The 16744-nt window shown below is 37.9% G+C and overlaps 1 protein-coding gene across 1 annotated transcript in view; it reads right to left on the reverse strand.

Moving 5' to 3' along the window:
- The window catches only part of HTR1F (5-hydroxytryptamine receptor 1F), a 172838-nt gene extending 157180 nt beyond the window's left edge, over positions 1 to 15658 (reverse strand). The window contains exon 1 of the mRNA XM_007500751.3: positions 15295 to 15658. The gene's annotated coding sequence lies outside the window, so the exon portion shown is untranslated. The remainder of the gene's footprint in view (positions 1 to 15294) is intronic.
- Between the last annotated feature and the right edge of the window lie 1086 nt (positions 15659 to 16744).

Consider the following 16744-nt stretch of genomic DNA (forward strand, 5'->3'; position numbering starts at 1 on the left):
GTCTGAGCTCCAGAAATTAGGCTTGCAGAGCAGGCTCAGCCCTGGGGGGAATTTTACCTTCAGAGATTCCTTTGGCCAGTTAACCAACCCTTCGTCCCAGATCCAGGAGCCTAAGGGAGACGCATTGAAAGCTCGAGTCTGACTCAGGTCTGGGTCTCTTCAAAAGGGGGGAGTATAATGATACTCAGAGTTCAATGTGGAGCATTTAGAGGAAAACGATTTCTTTCCTTTGCACAGAAGAAATGCTGAACACAAAGGATTCACAAGCAGGCATTGAAAGAAAAACTTAAAGAAATGTATTCTGTATATTCTCCTGGAGTGCGACACAAACCATCAACAACACAAAGCAGTTTGTGGGATGCTAAATTGGTATTTCATATTTCACCTTAACTGCATTCTCCAAATAATTCCTTCCAGGTCCAGGTCTTCAGTCAGACCAAATCAGGAATTGAACTTAGCTTTCTAGACATTTGTTTTCTCCTCTATGAAGCCACCCCAAACTTGTGCCTGTCCATATTGGGGCTACTATAAGTCACCTTCATTTAAGCACAAAAGTGCAAAGAAAAAGAGGCAAGCAGAAGTCCAGGCTTCGGCTCAGCTAGCCAGAACTTGAAATCAAGTTTTTTTTATTTTTTGTTTACTTTATTTCTGTTTCTACTATGCTATGCCATCCTCATCAATCAACTCATCACTAAACATTTATTCGGTACCCATTATCTGCTAGGTACTGTGCTATGTGCTCAAGACACAGAAAGGAGGCAGTCCTTCCCCTCAAGCAGTTTACAGTCTAATGGAAGAGACAACATGAAAACAAATAAATAGAAGCAAGCTTATATATAGGATAAATAGGAAATAACAAGGGAAGGAAACTAGAATTAAGAGGGGCTAGGGAAGGATCCTTCATTTCATACTGCAACAAATGGTTATTTTACGCTTTTATTTATTTACATAACAACATATTTACAACCATATCACATTATTCACTAGATTGTTTATTTTTATTATTATTATATAGGCTGTTAGAGGGTATGACCTCTATTTTAATACATAATTTTAATAGTATTTATTTATAAAATATTTCTTTTTGTAATTTTAACCAATAGATGTGTTTATTCCTGAATGTTGCTCTGGTGTAGACGAATCTTAACACAGAAAAAAACAACACAGTGGTACCAAGTACACCAAACCACTCAATATCTGTAATTCCTTACAGTGATTGGGTACAAATCACAAAAACATTTATTAGTAAAATGAAGATCCCGTATTTGCTGCTTGTTAATGATCCATCCTTAAAATCCAAGAACCTTAAACAGCAGTCTTTGAAGGTTTTCTGTGAATTTCCATAGAACACACACTCTTGCAATTCAATATCTGACAATGAATTCTTGCCTATTTCTCCCTTAGTTTTGACAGTGGTAAGCTTTATATAGCAAAATTTCGCCTGCAAAATGAGTAATAGTTTTGAAGCTGCATCTGCAAAACCAACAATGAGATCTAAAAAAAAATTTCAAACTTCTCAGAAATCTAACCATCCCTCTTCACCTTTTTGAAAAATAAAACTAGCTTCTTTTGTGGCATTTAGAGTAAGGAAATAAAAAAGATAGTGGCCCTAAAGGTCAAGATATATTACAGTTTTATATCTCATTTCTTTCAATATTAAGGGAAACAGCTTGTAGTATTTCAAAAGCAATATGTAAATTCCATTTAGAGTAGCTATTGCAAAGAAAAAAACTTTCAGACATGCAACAAATTTAGCATTCTTGACTCTGTAAAAGGGAATTCTTTATTCTCTTTTGTCTTGTTTAAGTTAACACTTACTTAACCCCTATTTAACACTTTGTTAGCCATCAAATAAGAGAATTCACAAGTCACTCACTTGAAGAAGTAAGAGAATTCTCAAGTCATTTACTTAGAGAGCTCCACCTTTTTAACCCAATCAATCAGAAACTTGTGAATCCTTTGATAAGAGTTGACACCTTCAGAGGGTGAGAAGTGGTTCCCACAGACATTGCCCCCCTGAGCAGTGCTAGGCAATTTGGAAGCTGTGATTGGCCCCCATGAAAGTGGAAAGTTCAAGAAGTGACTACAAAAAGTCCTGAAAGGCTTCAGCTTGGGGTCCTCTTCAGCCTGAATCTGGAGTTTGGAGGATCTTGGACTGGGACTGATATTTAGTGTGATGGGCTAGACATCTTCTCTATCCTCTTTTTATATTTCTCTACTTTCACACCTTCCACCTCTTTGTAAATAAAAACTACCAAAAGTCATTTTGACTTAAGCTATAATACTTTAAATAATACTTTAAACCACCATATTAGAATTATCAAATATTTAGTCAAACCCTTAATTTAAGTCCTTTCAACTCCTATAGTTTTCAAGAATAAATTTTTAAAAAACCATGCAGTCTAATTTTAAATCATTCTAATCAGAGACTTGTCAAAAGGAGAGAACACAGATCACCTCTCTGATTTCTCTTGGTGCATACTTTTCACTACTACCAATATAGACTATCAGAAAAATAATTTTATTTATGAAACAACAATAAAACTTTGCTTAAATATCTACTGAGATATCACAGTCTACTCCTAAGCTTATAACCCAAGATAGTGTAATCAATCATGTCTATTTAGCTAACTCTAAATCCATATTCTGATATGTATACACACATGTGCAAATAAACAAATATGTGTACATAAATATACATTTATGTGCATATACATATATTTGTATGCATGCATATAACTGTAATAGATATCCATTTGCATACATATATAATATATGCATTTATAGATAGATACATAAATATATATATCTGTGTGTGTGTGTGTGTGTAATATAATCCTTAAAAACTACAGTAGTCAAGAGTGTTGGATTTTTTCAAGGTTGAAAGGTTCTTTTTTTTTTATAGCTACTCCATATGGAACATACCTACTTCTTTTCACATATTACAGGTTTGGTAGAAAACATGACACTCTAGTTGGTGCTTAAAGGAAGGCTGAACTTTAATAGATTTAGATTCTAATCCCTTCAAGTCACAGGTGAGGATCTAGAGGTAGATGGCCAGAAACAGTGAAAAGTTCTGGGAATACAAAAATGAAAAGGAACCCCGACCCTGTCCATATATGTATATACACATACATGTATGTATATCTAGGTGCATACATGTGTATGCACACACAAAAGGTATACATATGTACATATGCATAAATGTATCTACAGGTCTATGTGTGAGGGGATTGAGGGGATTAGGATAGCAAGTGGTTAATTGTGGAAATTGAGTGACTATCTTATTTCTTAATTTTGGAGCTAGTTTATTTTCCTCTATTCAATTATGGGCATAATCTAAATGATGTTTTGTGAAAAAACATTTATTTAACTGTGGGAACTGGGAGAAAACTGCCTTGTTTGAACCTAGCTTTGCAAGCTGGAAATCCAGACTGACCCTAAATCCTGCTGTTAGAGACCCTTCACCAAGGATCGAGGCTGCTTTCATCAGAAGTGCAGGCAGATCCTAGGGTCGATGAAAGGGTCAGCCTTAAACTGAGGAAAGGGCTTGGTCCTTACTTGGGCAATTGGCATGCACTGCTTAACAAATGGAGGTACTCAGAAGCTCCAACTTGTTTGTTCAGTCATTTCATGTTTTGGCTCATTCCAATGCATGTCTACGATCCCAGCTAGTAGCTTAATACACATTTTTTGAATGAAATTTTTGAATGAAATTAACTGAATTGAATTTTTGGGTAATGTGTATGTGTGTGCATATATGTATAAGTATATGTATATATACTCAGCTATTACAGGAGACTGCATGTCCTTTGTATCTCTCAAAGCACATATAAATTTCAGGTATTATTTCTTATTATAATGACACATTACTACATTATACATAAAATGATATATTGATATATAAATAATAAGGGAAAACCAAAATGGAATGAGAACATTTTAAGGAACAGGCCCAGACAAAGCATGATTAAAGGAAGGATTACTTTCTTCTGGAGAGGATGGACAAGGGCTTCACGGAGGACATGGCACTTCAGTTGGATTTTGGAGGAAGGGTGGGACTTTAATGGATTGGGATGCCTATCCCTTTGAAGGAAGCTCTTCCTTCCTGGAGCCAGTGGAGAATCACCACCTTGCTCATTAAGGCAGGAGCAGAATGTAAAGTGGGGTATTGTTTCCTAGCCCCCTAAAAACTATTGGCTTTAAATTTTAAGGCAAACCTTAAAAATTCTGCTAATATGCTCTAAATAACTGCGGAGGGCAAGAAAGACAAATGGAGATGACAGTTGTGTTGTCTTTAACACGTCTAAAAGCTTCAAACGGTTATGGTCATTTTGTGTTTCCCAGTGACTCAAGGTGACCCTACCCAGTCATAGCAGCCCGATCTACTCGCCTGAATAGCACCAGGTGTACCAGAAAATTTCCTTTCTTGCTGTACATAATTATCTGTGTATAGCCTGGGGGGCCCGTTCACAGCTAACTAATCTTGCAAACTAATCCAACTGAATAAAGCCAATGGCTACAAAGGTTAGTGAATTACCTTGATACCGTAGTTTAATGTAAATGAAATAATTGAAGACAATGCATTAAACAAAAACATAAACTGAGGGCTGTATTATGGACTTTAGCAAAGACTTCTGTGCATCTAGTGGCATAGAGGAGAACAAAGATGATAGAATGAGAGAAAAATATCAAAAGCTAGAGGAGCATAAAAAGAAGGAATTTTGTAGTAAATTTTTACAAGCATACAATGGAAAGAACACTGAACTTGTCCTATTTCTAGCTCTTCTAGCTAGTTTCTGACCTTGGTCAATTTGCTATGCCCCTTTCCTCACTTTTAAGCTGAGAGATTCCTGCCCCCATTGAGTATTATGGAATATGAAATAATTGAATAGTATTATGATGTATGAAATGACAAAAGGGTTTGATTCAAAGAAACCTGGGAAGACATGAACTAACAATGCAGAGTGTATTGAACCAAATCAGGAGAACAATTCTTACCATGACTACAATATGGTAAGAGAAAGTAGTTGTGAAATACTTAAGAACTACAATCAATGCAATTGTCAATAACTACTCTAAAAGACCAGTAATGGCACAGGCTTCCCATCTCTTGCTAGGAAGGCGATAGATGAAAGGTTCAGAACAAGACATGTATTTTCAGATACAGTCAATGTGTGGCTTTATTTTACTTGTATGGTATAGGGATACTAATTTGTTTTAAAAAAAAAAACAACAAAAACGTTGTTTGCTTGATTTGTTTCTATAAAGTGCTATCCAGCAGCCATAAAAGGAAAGATTAGTTGATTAGACCTTGAGGGAAGAGCTGAAGCCAAGGGAATGGATAAGAATAGAGCCAGACACCTATGCAATTTTAACAAAAGAGTGAGCTACACTGAGAGCCCTGGCTATTTAACTTTGCAAGGACACAAGGCAGTTAGATAGCCTTAAATCAACAACACAGGAGTCAGAATGAGAATAGAGAACAGCTGAGAGAATACCCTTTGATTGCTTAGAGCTAGCACTCTAAGCACAGATGATACAGCCTTGAGGTTAGGAGATTCAGAAGGAAAGGTCTTCTACAGAGAGTAAGAAAGTTCCATAAGAAAAGTGGTTCCTGGCCAGAGGCCAAGTTCCAAGTAGGAGAGAGAGAAGGTAAAAGGGAATAAGAGAGCATCTCTCTGTGTGCTGCTCCTATTTATTGACATTGTGATGTAAAGGTACCTAATACATATTAATGAAGACACAGTGGATTGTCATTGGTTCAGGTATAAAATTACAACAAGGCAGAGGCAAGGATTTCCTCAGTCAGGTGAGCACAAAGAAATCTGTGTCCCCACCACAATCTTAAGAATGCTGGGATCAAAGGTCAATGCCTTTCCTGCCATGCGCAGGACTGATCCTGCTTTCCCAAAACAATCCTTACAGATTAAATATCTACCTTGTACATACACACGGGTGGACTGTTACAGTTTCCAAGGAAAATACTTGTGGGTGGAGTGGAGATAGAGGAAGAGTTAAAAAAAATACACACAGAACAGAAGGATGTTAGAGGGAGACATAAAGAAACAAAACAGTTTTGAGACTGCCTAGATAAGGTTTCTTAAAAAAATCTATGTTTATACTTAAAGTTGTAATAAAGAATTCTAAAGATCTGTGATGTATGTATGTATGTTTGTATATATATGTACATACATATAATCAAATATACATATTATATATATATATATGTGTGTGTATACTTGTTGCCTTGCCATTTTATGATATATTACTACATAAAATCCTTAAAGCATTTATCTACTTGGATAGATAGTACAAGCACACTTCAAGTTTAAAGGTTTCATAATTCTCCCTTTCACTCCTTTTCTAGGGGTTTCTTAGTTTATAACCAGTTGCAGGACTTCCTATCATTCCTTTGAGAATTAAGTTTCAGTATAGTCTTCTATTGTAAAACATTTCCTTAAGCCAATACAATCAAAGCAACAGATTTAGCATTTTTTTAACCAAAATACATTCATTTATCTCTTATTCTATCATACAGAATCTTTAAAATATAATGCTGGAGGCTTGAAAGTTATCTATTGCTATGTAGAGACATGCATGATACTTGGAGTATCTTACTATTTTCTTTTTGTTCTTGCTTAGATATGCTTATTCTATGACAATCTAGGAAAAGAGGTACTAAACTTAATGAAGATAAATACAGCTTTTCTTTCATTTTTAGGATATTGAAAAAAAAAGAGTATGAATCTAGCAGTCCTTTCACCTAAGTTTCCTAAAGGTGCTTTCTGGTAATAGGGGCAATCAAGGGAAGTCTCTTATCTCCTGGACAAAGGCAAAGGGATTCTTGCCAAGGAACAAATTCTGTGATCTTCCTTCCTTCCTCCCTCCTTCCTTCCTTCCTTCCTTCCTTCCTTCCTTCCTTCCTTCCTTCCTTCCTTCCTTCCTTCCTTCCTTCCTTCCTTCCTTCCTTCCTTCCTTCCTTCCTTCCTTCCTTCCTTCCTTCCTTCCTTCCTTCCTTCCTTCCTTCCTTCCTTCCTTCCTTCCTTCCTTCCTTCCTTCCTTCCTTCCTTCTCTTTTCTAAAGGACATATACAATCATTTGTTCCCTGTAGGTCCTCACATGACTGGAAAATCCAAGGAAGACTGGTAGTAGAGTCAGGAAGATCTGCCAACTCTCTGGGCTATAATGACTGTATTGAGGTAGCTTGTCTCTTTTTGAGATGGACTCTTCATTAGGATACAGAAAATGCCAATTTTCCCTTGGACTTCTAGCAAGAGAACAAACGGATTTCTCTTTCCCATACATTGTTCTTCCAGTCAAACCTGAGATTGGACCACAATTCCCTGGCTGACTCTTCTGTTTGTTTTTCTTTCCCCAAGAACATGTGAGTGAAAGAATGATAGTGAAATGGATTTTTATCACTTTGCTACTTCAGGAGTTCAAGAGATTGAGAAAAGCTTGAGCTGGGTATTGGTTTTCCAGTAAGAAGTGATCTGTGCAACAATTTCTCAGGTTAGAAGAATGTCATGCTAGGAAGCTTTAGCTAAAAATGAAGCCATAAAAATAAAAATAAAACCATATCCTTCAGGCTAGAAGAGTTGGGACACTTAGAAGTAAGAATTGCTCAGATTCTCTGTTCTTCAAAAAGTCAACCTATTGTGTGTTACTAGAGGTTATTGTTTAATGTTTGGAATATATGTTAATGAGTGTTCATGTTTTAAGCATTTCTTTTGTAGAGTAGGAAATAAATATCTGTCTAAATACCTGATATCTACTATTTTGGACATTAAAGTATTTTTTTTCCTAAAAAAGATTCTTAATTCTTTTTAGGGTAAAAACAGCTCATTGAGCCATATTGAAGCTATGAGAAAAGAATGTTCTTTGGAGTTTGACTCCAAGGTGAAAAAAATCAGGCAGAAAGTGCAAAAGTCCTGATGCCCTCTCTGGAGAGCCAAGGAAGTCAGGATATGAGTAAGGGGAATGGAGAGCTCCCTTGTCACATGTATGAGTGATTAAAGAGAAAGTAAAGGCATCTGGACAGCTATATGATTTTCTTTCCTCTAATGAGCCCTACTTCTCATGAGAGTTATGGTGGGCCCTGTATCCAAGTTCCAAGATGTATCACGGATGGCTAAAACCAGGGCTATAAGTGAACACCTGTAGACCTCCTATATGTGTGTTCTCCCCCTGCTCCTGCCCCTCCCTCAAACCTCCAGACCTCACATACCATCTTCTCCCACAAAAAATAAAAGTCAAAGTAAAAAAAAGTAAAAATGGAAGCAGAAGAACTGACAAAGATTGTTGCTGCTGTTTCTCTCAGAGAGGAGACCTTTGCTCTACTCTGCCCAGTTGCTCTCACCTGCCTGCCAGATCTGGCTTACACACTTTCTGGAACCAGCTCCCCTCCCTCATTCTGCAGCAACTTCCTTTTTTTTTTTTAAATGTTCTTTTTAAATTTAAAAACTTTAATTTAATTAATTAATTTAGAATATTTTTCCATGGTTACATGATTCATATTCTTTCCCTTCCTTCCTCTCAAGCCCTCCCATAGCCAATGAGAAATTCCATTGGGTTTTACATGTATCATTGATCAAGACCTATTTCCATATTATTCTTTGTACTGGAATGATTGGCTAGACTCTCCAATCATACCCCCATCAAACCATGTGATCAAGCAGTTGTTTTTCTTTTGTGTTTCTACTCCTACAGTTCTTCCTCTGAATGTGAATAGCTTCTTTCTCATGAATCCCTCAGAATTGTTCTGGATCATTGCATTGTTGCTAGTAGAGAAGTCAGTTACATTCCATTGTGCCACAATGTATCAGTCTCTGTGTACAATGTTTTCCTGGTTCTGCTCCTCTCACTCTGCATCACTTTCTGGAAGTTGTTCCAGTCTCCATGGAATTCCTCCACTTTATTATTCCTTTGAGCACAATAGTATTCCATCACCAACATATACCACAATTTGTTCAGCTATTCCCCAATTGAAGGGCATCCCCTCATTTTCCAATTTTTGGCCACCACAAAGAGCGCAGCTATGAATATCCTTGTACATGTCTTTTTCCTTATAATCTCTTTGGGGTACAAACCCAGCAGTGCTTTGGCTGGATCAAAGGGCAGACAATTTTTTAAAGCTTTTGTGCATAGTTCCAAATTGTCTTCCAGAATGGTTGGATCAATTCACAACTCCACCAGCAATGCATTAATGTCCCAATTTCGGCAACTTCCTTTTTGCCATCCTCCTTCCACTGGAATTTGTGGTTGAATATGAGTAATAGAAATCTCAAAAACAAAACTGAGGACAAGGTTTGGGAGACTCCTGTAATTTGGGCAACCAAGGAAAAGGCAAGAAACACACACATACACACACAGAGTCCATAACGTAACTGATTCTGCCTCCTTCTTACATGGCTTTTGATCCAAGGTAGTGTTGAAGCTTAAAGGAGAATATGATGAACATTTAAGACTGATTCATTCTTCCTACTTCCCCCATCTTTTCTTGTAATATAAAAGGTCTAAGACATAGAATCAAGAGGAAGGAAAGTATTGAGGCATTATTTTTACCTAAAATAAAATTGAAAGAATGAAGGGTCCTTGACTTGTCAGGAGCAGCTGCCAGGATTCCAAAGAATAGTCAAAAAGATGCCTTGAATTATTAGTGCCACATGATAGTCTCTGCACTAGATAATATGCAAAGAGAATACTGAAATAACTACTTCCAAAGTCTTGTAGTTATTAGTTCAAACATTAACTAACAAGGAAGCATGAAAATGTACTCTATTAGTTATCCTACTTGTATGACGCTGAGTGACCTTAAGAAAAGAGCCTTTCTTTCCTGAAATGACCTTGGCTATTAATGCAGCAGTCAGAAATCCTGTTTTTATGGTAATTAAAAAGAAAGCTCTACAACTAGTAATTATTTTAAATAATTTCAATAACACTAGAGCCTAGGAAAAAGTAATGTGCTGTTAAGACATCAGCATTAAGGGAAAACAAATGCTCTTCAATAATATAGCTAGCGTCTTTAACAACTGAAGACATGAGATTAACCCTGACTTCTTATAATAAATGTCATGTTCTATACTCATGTAATACTTCTATCCCAAGATAAAATTTTTATTTATTCTCACTCTTAATGAGGTAAGAAGGCAGAACACATTAACTTTCTAAACGGAGAATTAACTCATACTCTGAAAGAGAAAATTTAAAGCTGAAAAGTGAGTTCAGATTTTTCTTTTGCTAACATTCAGCAGCTACTGAAATTTTATTTCTTTTTTATTTTTTTTTTCACTAAAACTCCTGACATATTAGTCCTGGGCTGAGAGATGATGGGTAAAATTTCCCTATCATATATATCTAAGACAGAAATGAAATTATAGCAAGGGGAATTTAGGTTATAGAAAATGTTTTAAAGAAGAATTATTGAACATGAATAAGCATTTGATTCAGAAAAAGATGGTTCTACGAACAAGTTTTTTTCTTTAATTCTTAGTACTAGATGGTGAATTTTTTGGTCTTAAGGTATTTTGGAAGGTTAGGATTGATGCTCACTAAAACACCAGGGGACATTTGTTCTTTGTAAGGGTGCCTTATCAGTGTCAGGCACCTATAATGCCTCACCTTGCCAATTTTGTGCCACATTCATGGAGGGATTTTCTCTGGTTGCTATCTCAATTCTTTATCAGAAGGTTAAAAGTGTTTCCTTGGATGTCTAGTATATTTCTGAATACCAAAGACCCAAATCAATGACATTTTAATAGAATTCTTTGGCTGGCAGTGGGAGAGGTAATTTAGAGAGGACAGTTAGGCAGGTATAGACTGCCCACATCTTTTTCACACCCAGAACCACAATTTGTAATTCCAGAGTCAAGGGTGAATTTAGAAGGAGGCAGGTAGTTTAGAGGAAAAGACACTAGGTCTTGAATCAGTTTAATGATGCTAACCAACCCTTGGATGAGGCAAGGGTCTGGGAAGGCAGATGTCAGGGAATGAAGCAGAGTTCTTATAGAACTGATCTAATACAAACAGTGAATACCCAGAAAGGGAGAAGAGGAACCATCATTGTTGATATCCAGAAGCAAAGTTCTACTCATTTTTGATAATCCTGGACTTCTCTTTGTGGAAAGTGATCTATTGGTCTGCAAGAAGGTATCATGCAAAACTTATGAATGTCAAAGGCAAGTAATTCTTGCCTTTTTTTTTCCAGCATGAGGAGTGCAAATACAATAAAAAAGGAATATAGATTTCCACTGATAATAGTTGTTATATTGTTATCTGTGGATTGAGGAAAGAGATAACAAAAGACTATTATGGATTCAGTAAGGATTTAAAATTAATTTTTATTTTATTAATCATTACAATATCCATGCAAATGAAAATAATCCACATATGTGCACATATTTATTTATGATATATTGCTTATTTATGGATTTGTATATGGAATTTAAAATCTTATTACATCTTCAAATGCCACATGGTGTGACAAAAAAAATGAGACAATCTGACCTAGAAGGTAGGACACATTGCTTTTGAAATAGCATATCTGGATTTCAGTTAGGCAGTTCATAAATACATTCATGATATCAGCATAACAGAGAAATGTGGGCTGGATGATACTGTGGTTGAGTTCCATAATTGTCTAAACAATCACATCTAGAGAGTGTTGATCTCCCTCAAATAGGAGGGAGGGCTCTAGTGTCACACTGTAGGATTCCATACAATTCACTCATAAGAAAAGTTTAAAGACATATGGTATTCTCATCAAATTTTCAGAGGATATAAAACTAGAAAACTAGTAGTAAACACAGAATAAAAATTCTAAAAGACCTTGATAGATGGGAACTTTAACCCAGACTAACAAAATGGAATTTAATTATGACAAATGTAAAGTACCATACTTTGGTTCAAATAATCAATGTGGCTTAAAAACAGTTCATTTGAAAAAGATCTATGGATTTTTGTGGATGTTGACTCAATACGATTATAGTATGACATGGAAACTAAAAAAATTTAATGTTATCTTAGGCTATGTTGTCAGAAATTCACTGTAGAGAAGAAATGAGTTCCACTGTTCTGTTTTGGCCCAAATACATCTCCATTTTTTGTTCAGTTCTAGGCAAAACATTTTATGAAAAGTGGTGATAAACTGAGGCATTCTTAGAAGATAGCCACCAAAAAAGTAGGGTGATTAGAGGCATGTTATATGAAGGTAAACTTAGGGAAGTGGTAAATACAAGGTAAATATAAACTAATTTCAAAAGGGAGACATTGGGAGGCAAGGGTATCAGAAATCAACCAAGCAGCAAGTATTTATTAAGGACTTAAAATGTATTAAGCACTTTCTTGTACATGAAGAATACGTAGAATAAACATTTACAAGAGACAACTCATTGATTCTAGTTAGTGTATAAGCATATATATATGTATATGTAAAACTAATTGTTTTATTATTATTTTATAATTATATGTTAGCACCATGCCTATCAACTTAAGTCCACACCTATACTTTGAGTTGACTTATCAAGTAGAGGTAAACTGCTAATTCTGGTCTTAAAATACCTTCATACTGGGAATAGGAAGGCATATTTCCTGTTGCCTACATTAAGGCTCATTGAATGAGAAAGCAAAGACCTAATCATTTCTTTCATTTTCTTTTCTTTTTCTCCTCTCACATTTGAGATGCTCCAAAAAAGTAATGAAGATTTCCTCAGCCACTTCTTAAAGCTATTATCCTTGAAACAAAGAGGTGTGAGGGTGGTCTCTCGTATCATATCCTGTCCATTTTACTTTTCAGAAACAAATCTATCTGCATTTAACAGCAGAGTAGGATGTATCGTTCACTGAACTTTAAGGTAGGAGTTCAATAGCAATTCCAAAAAACAAAACAACCCACATACACAAAATATCAGACTCATTGAAAGTGAGATATAGATTTAAAAATCACAATGGCTCCCAAATTTCAAATAAAAACTGATGTAGGAATTTTGAGTAATTTGATTATAAAAATAAATATTTTATTTCAAAGCATGTATTACAGAAAATAGTCTTAAACTTGCCATTGATGAATATCAGCTCCCTAATGTTCTCTACAATATCCATCTATCAATATCATATGAGCCAAATGATATTATAAATATAATATAGGTAAATCCATTTTCCCCAAAACTATAAAAATATTTAAATAGCAATATTAATGAGTCCATCATCTGCACACCTAGACTGATGGGAAAGGTAAGAAAACAACCTATTTGTTAAAATAAAATGTAAAGGCAACAAATTCAAAAATGTGGCTGCATCAATAAAAAAGGGTAGGGATGGGGAAGAGAGACAACCTGCTGCATTTAATATAAACTTATATCCTTTCAAATACTTTCATGTATTTTATTCTTCATTTGTACAAGCTAACATTGCTCATCAGAAGAGCATTCATGGGAAGGACTGCATGCAAGGCCTTGGATGAAAACATCAATCTATTTGGAAATCTGGAAACTATTTATTGGTAGTGTATCTTTACATTTTTATAGACATCTTAGCTTGTTAGTGAAAATCTGCTAGTATGCAATTTAAGTTGGATGTGAAATTATGATAGTATCGGTAAACAAGGATGATAACCTTATATTTCAAGGTTGACCTTGAAATACAAATCTAGTATTGTTATTACTGAGGACCAGACAAAAAGACAATTACTATAGTAGAAATAAAACTGCTTGGTAGGGATAGGATCAGAGGGAGAAACTGTTGGGAAGGAGAGAGGAATGAGAGCAGATGCCCTTAACTTCATTCTGTTCAGCAAATTTCCTTTGTTTACAGCATCCTCCTCATCCCACTACTCCTCCCCCCTCCTTTTGGGTTACAGCACAACATTTCTTTTACTTCCTCTTATACACCCATAAGTTTTAAACCTAACTTATCCTTAAATATTAAAATACCAAATGAATTTAAACTAGTCTCAAATTTAACATTAAGCAAAAAGGATGAAAGCTTCTTGCATTGTCTTTAGCCTGTTTTTGCATCCCCAATGCTTAGCACAGTGCCTGGTATACAGTAGGTACTTAATAAATGTTTAATGATTGATTGATAGATGTGTGCTTTTTTTCTATTTTTCCTCCACAAAAAACATCTGCCAAAAAACTTCAACGTGGCACAAATCTACATTATATCTAGAAAAACTAGCACCTATGTATGTTTAACCAAAATCTGCATATTTTCCAGAATCATTTTCAAGTATAACACCCAGCTCCCAAGCCCCAGTAAAGCTCTCTACAAGGCAAGAAAAGCGAAAATATCTTATAGACAGCTCTATTTCCTATCAAGGACAGTACTTCCTCTTTTAGGCAAAGATAACGCCAGGTACAGCCATCCAATACTGATACATTTCTAAAACAATCCCAAATGCTCCATCAGGCTCCATTCCTTATCATTTCATTTTTTCCTTCAAGCCCAACAACTTTTTGGGGATGATAGGATGCCCAGCTTCCTTAGTCCCTCCCCGGCCCACTCTCTGACCCCCGGAATGCCCTTCCTAGTTAAGCTCTCATTTTCCATAGCTGTAATCTCTGATCCAAGACTCCCCCCCTCCCCGCCCCCAGACGGACGGACGGATGGACAGACACGCACCCCGGGGGTCCAGGCAGCTCTGAGCTTTGCCTCTAGGACAGGTGTCTGGGCTACGAGTCAGAAGCTTGGCTTGTCAGTCACTGGCTCTGTCTCGACCAAACCCTTCCGTCTAAGTAGTTCTTACCCGGTAAATTAATTCCCACTACTTTACGCCCTACTCTTGTAACTGCAAGTGGCGACACTCGTCTTCCACCCCTACCCTCTTCCTAATTGCTTCGCCCTTCCTCTCGCCAGCCTCTGGGGGAACCTTCAGCAACCGCTCTCCACTCAGTTCTGGCTACTCTCCGGAGGAGACCCGGGAGCCTAGATCCCAAGGGCAGAAAGGTACATACCCTTCTCCATCCAATCCCCTCCCCTCCCTTTCCCCAGCCCCCGGTCCTACTCCCCACCCACCCTGTCCCTAAGGCCCCAGTGTCTGGGCTGTGTCGCAGACACTTCGCATGTAGACACAGGTCTTCCAGGACTTCACAACTGGAAGCGATTGGGGAGCTAGGCTGAGGAGGGAGGAGAAAGAGCTAGGAAGAATCCTGAACTCCGGAGGCGCTTCGTTAGTCTGAGAAAAAAAAACACAACAGAAAAAAAACGAAAAAAAAAAAACAACCAAACCAAACCAACCAAAACCAACAACCTGCCCTCCCCACCCGTTCGCCCAAAGCCCCCGCAGCGCGTTCTCACCTGCCCCTGTGTTTCTCGTGAACGCCCCGCCACGGAGTTATCTTGGAGCCTTCCTGAGCCCGAGATTCCGCATCAGTAAAGGTCCCGCAGAGGACTCAAGAGGCAAACTGCGAAGGGGAGTGGGCTGGGAAATTCCAGACAAGGTGACGGCCCTTCGCGGCTGCAGCTGCGGCTGCTGCTGCCGCTGCGGGTGGAGAGCGGATCGGTTCCTTCCCCCGGTGGACACAGAGCTAAGGAGGAGGCATGGGATACTTGGGGCGCTGACTTCAGGGGCGGAGTCCTACGGGCACAGAGGCGACGGCCCCCCCACCCCAAGCTTCTTTCTTCTTCCCTCGCGCCCTCCCTTTTTGTGTCTACTTTCACTCCTCCCTCCTCTCCTGGCTCGCACTCCTTCCCTCCGTTTGTACTGCTGGCCCCAGAGGGTGGGGGGTGGGTGGCAGTGGCGAGAGACTGTCTCTTTAACTTAAGAAAGATGCCGAGGCTGTTTGCTGCCGGCGCAGTCTGGAAAATGAAAGGACAGCCTTTAGGAGGAAGGAGGAACCCAAGGAGGCTTTGGTTAACATTCGGATCCCATTCGCAGGGGCCCTTTGGAGTAACTGAGCATCTTCGTCTTGCGGGGGGAGGGGAAGCAAAGAGATTTAGCTCAAGTTCTGGAGGAGGAGCTCAAAGACAGAGGCGGACAGTGTGGCCCCTGGGTCAAGGCAGATTCAAAGTTAGAAACCCTGTATTTGAGTCTCAGGTTTGCTTCTTACCACCTGTAACCCTGGGCACTTTACTCAGTAACTCAGTTTCCTTGCGTGTAGAGTGTGGGGGACAGCTAGAAGATCTCGTGAGTTTCTGTCCAATTCTAACTCCTTTGATCTGGTGGTAGGTCAAAGAGTCAGTCTATTCCCCAAGTGTATGAGAGGAGCTCTCAATTTATAGGAAAAAAGACATAGGGCTGAAAAGTAGAGAGGGAAGGGGAGCTTGGAGGGCTGAGATGGGCCAAAAGTCCTACCACACGATCAGTGTTGAACCTTGAAACCTGCATTTGTTCTTGGGAGGAAACCCTGGTCACAGGTGGGCTCAAACTCCTTTCTCAACTTTGGTTCCCTTTTAGTAGATGGAGGATGTTCATTTTCCTTCCCAAACCCAGTAGCACTCTTACCAGCAGCTCCATTCTTTTGCTGCAGGCTTTCCCATTTCATGCCTAATGTGCAGCTATGTGTTTAATCGTTTTTTTGTATAAACCTTTAAGCCTGTTGTCCCTGAAGCTTATTCCACAGTCCTTGGTTCCAGCTGTCCCTTTTGCTTTATTTTTATTTTTTACCAATTACATATTATAAATTTCCACATATGAGTTGCCCCGTTTGAACTACTTCCTCTCTTTCCACAAGTTACTAATAATCTTATTTTTCTCCTCCTATGCTTTTGAGATCTAGATCTGAATTTCCTAGTTTAATCTGCAAAT

Source organism: Monodelphis domestica, chromosome 8 (assembly GCF_027887165.1).
Source record: "Monodelphis domestica isolate mMonDom1 chromosome 8, mMonDom1.pri, whole genome shotgun sequence".
Taxonomy (NCBI): domain Eukaryota; kingdom Metazoa; phylum Chordata; class Mammalia; order Didelphimorphia; family Didelphidae; genus Monodelphis; species Monodelphis domestica.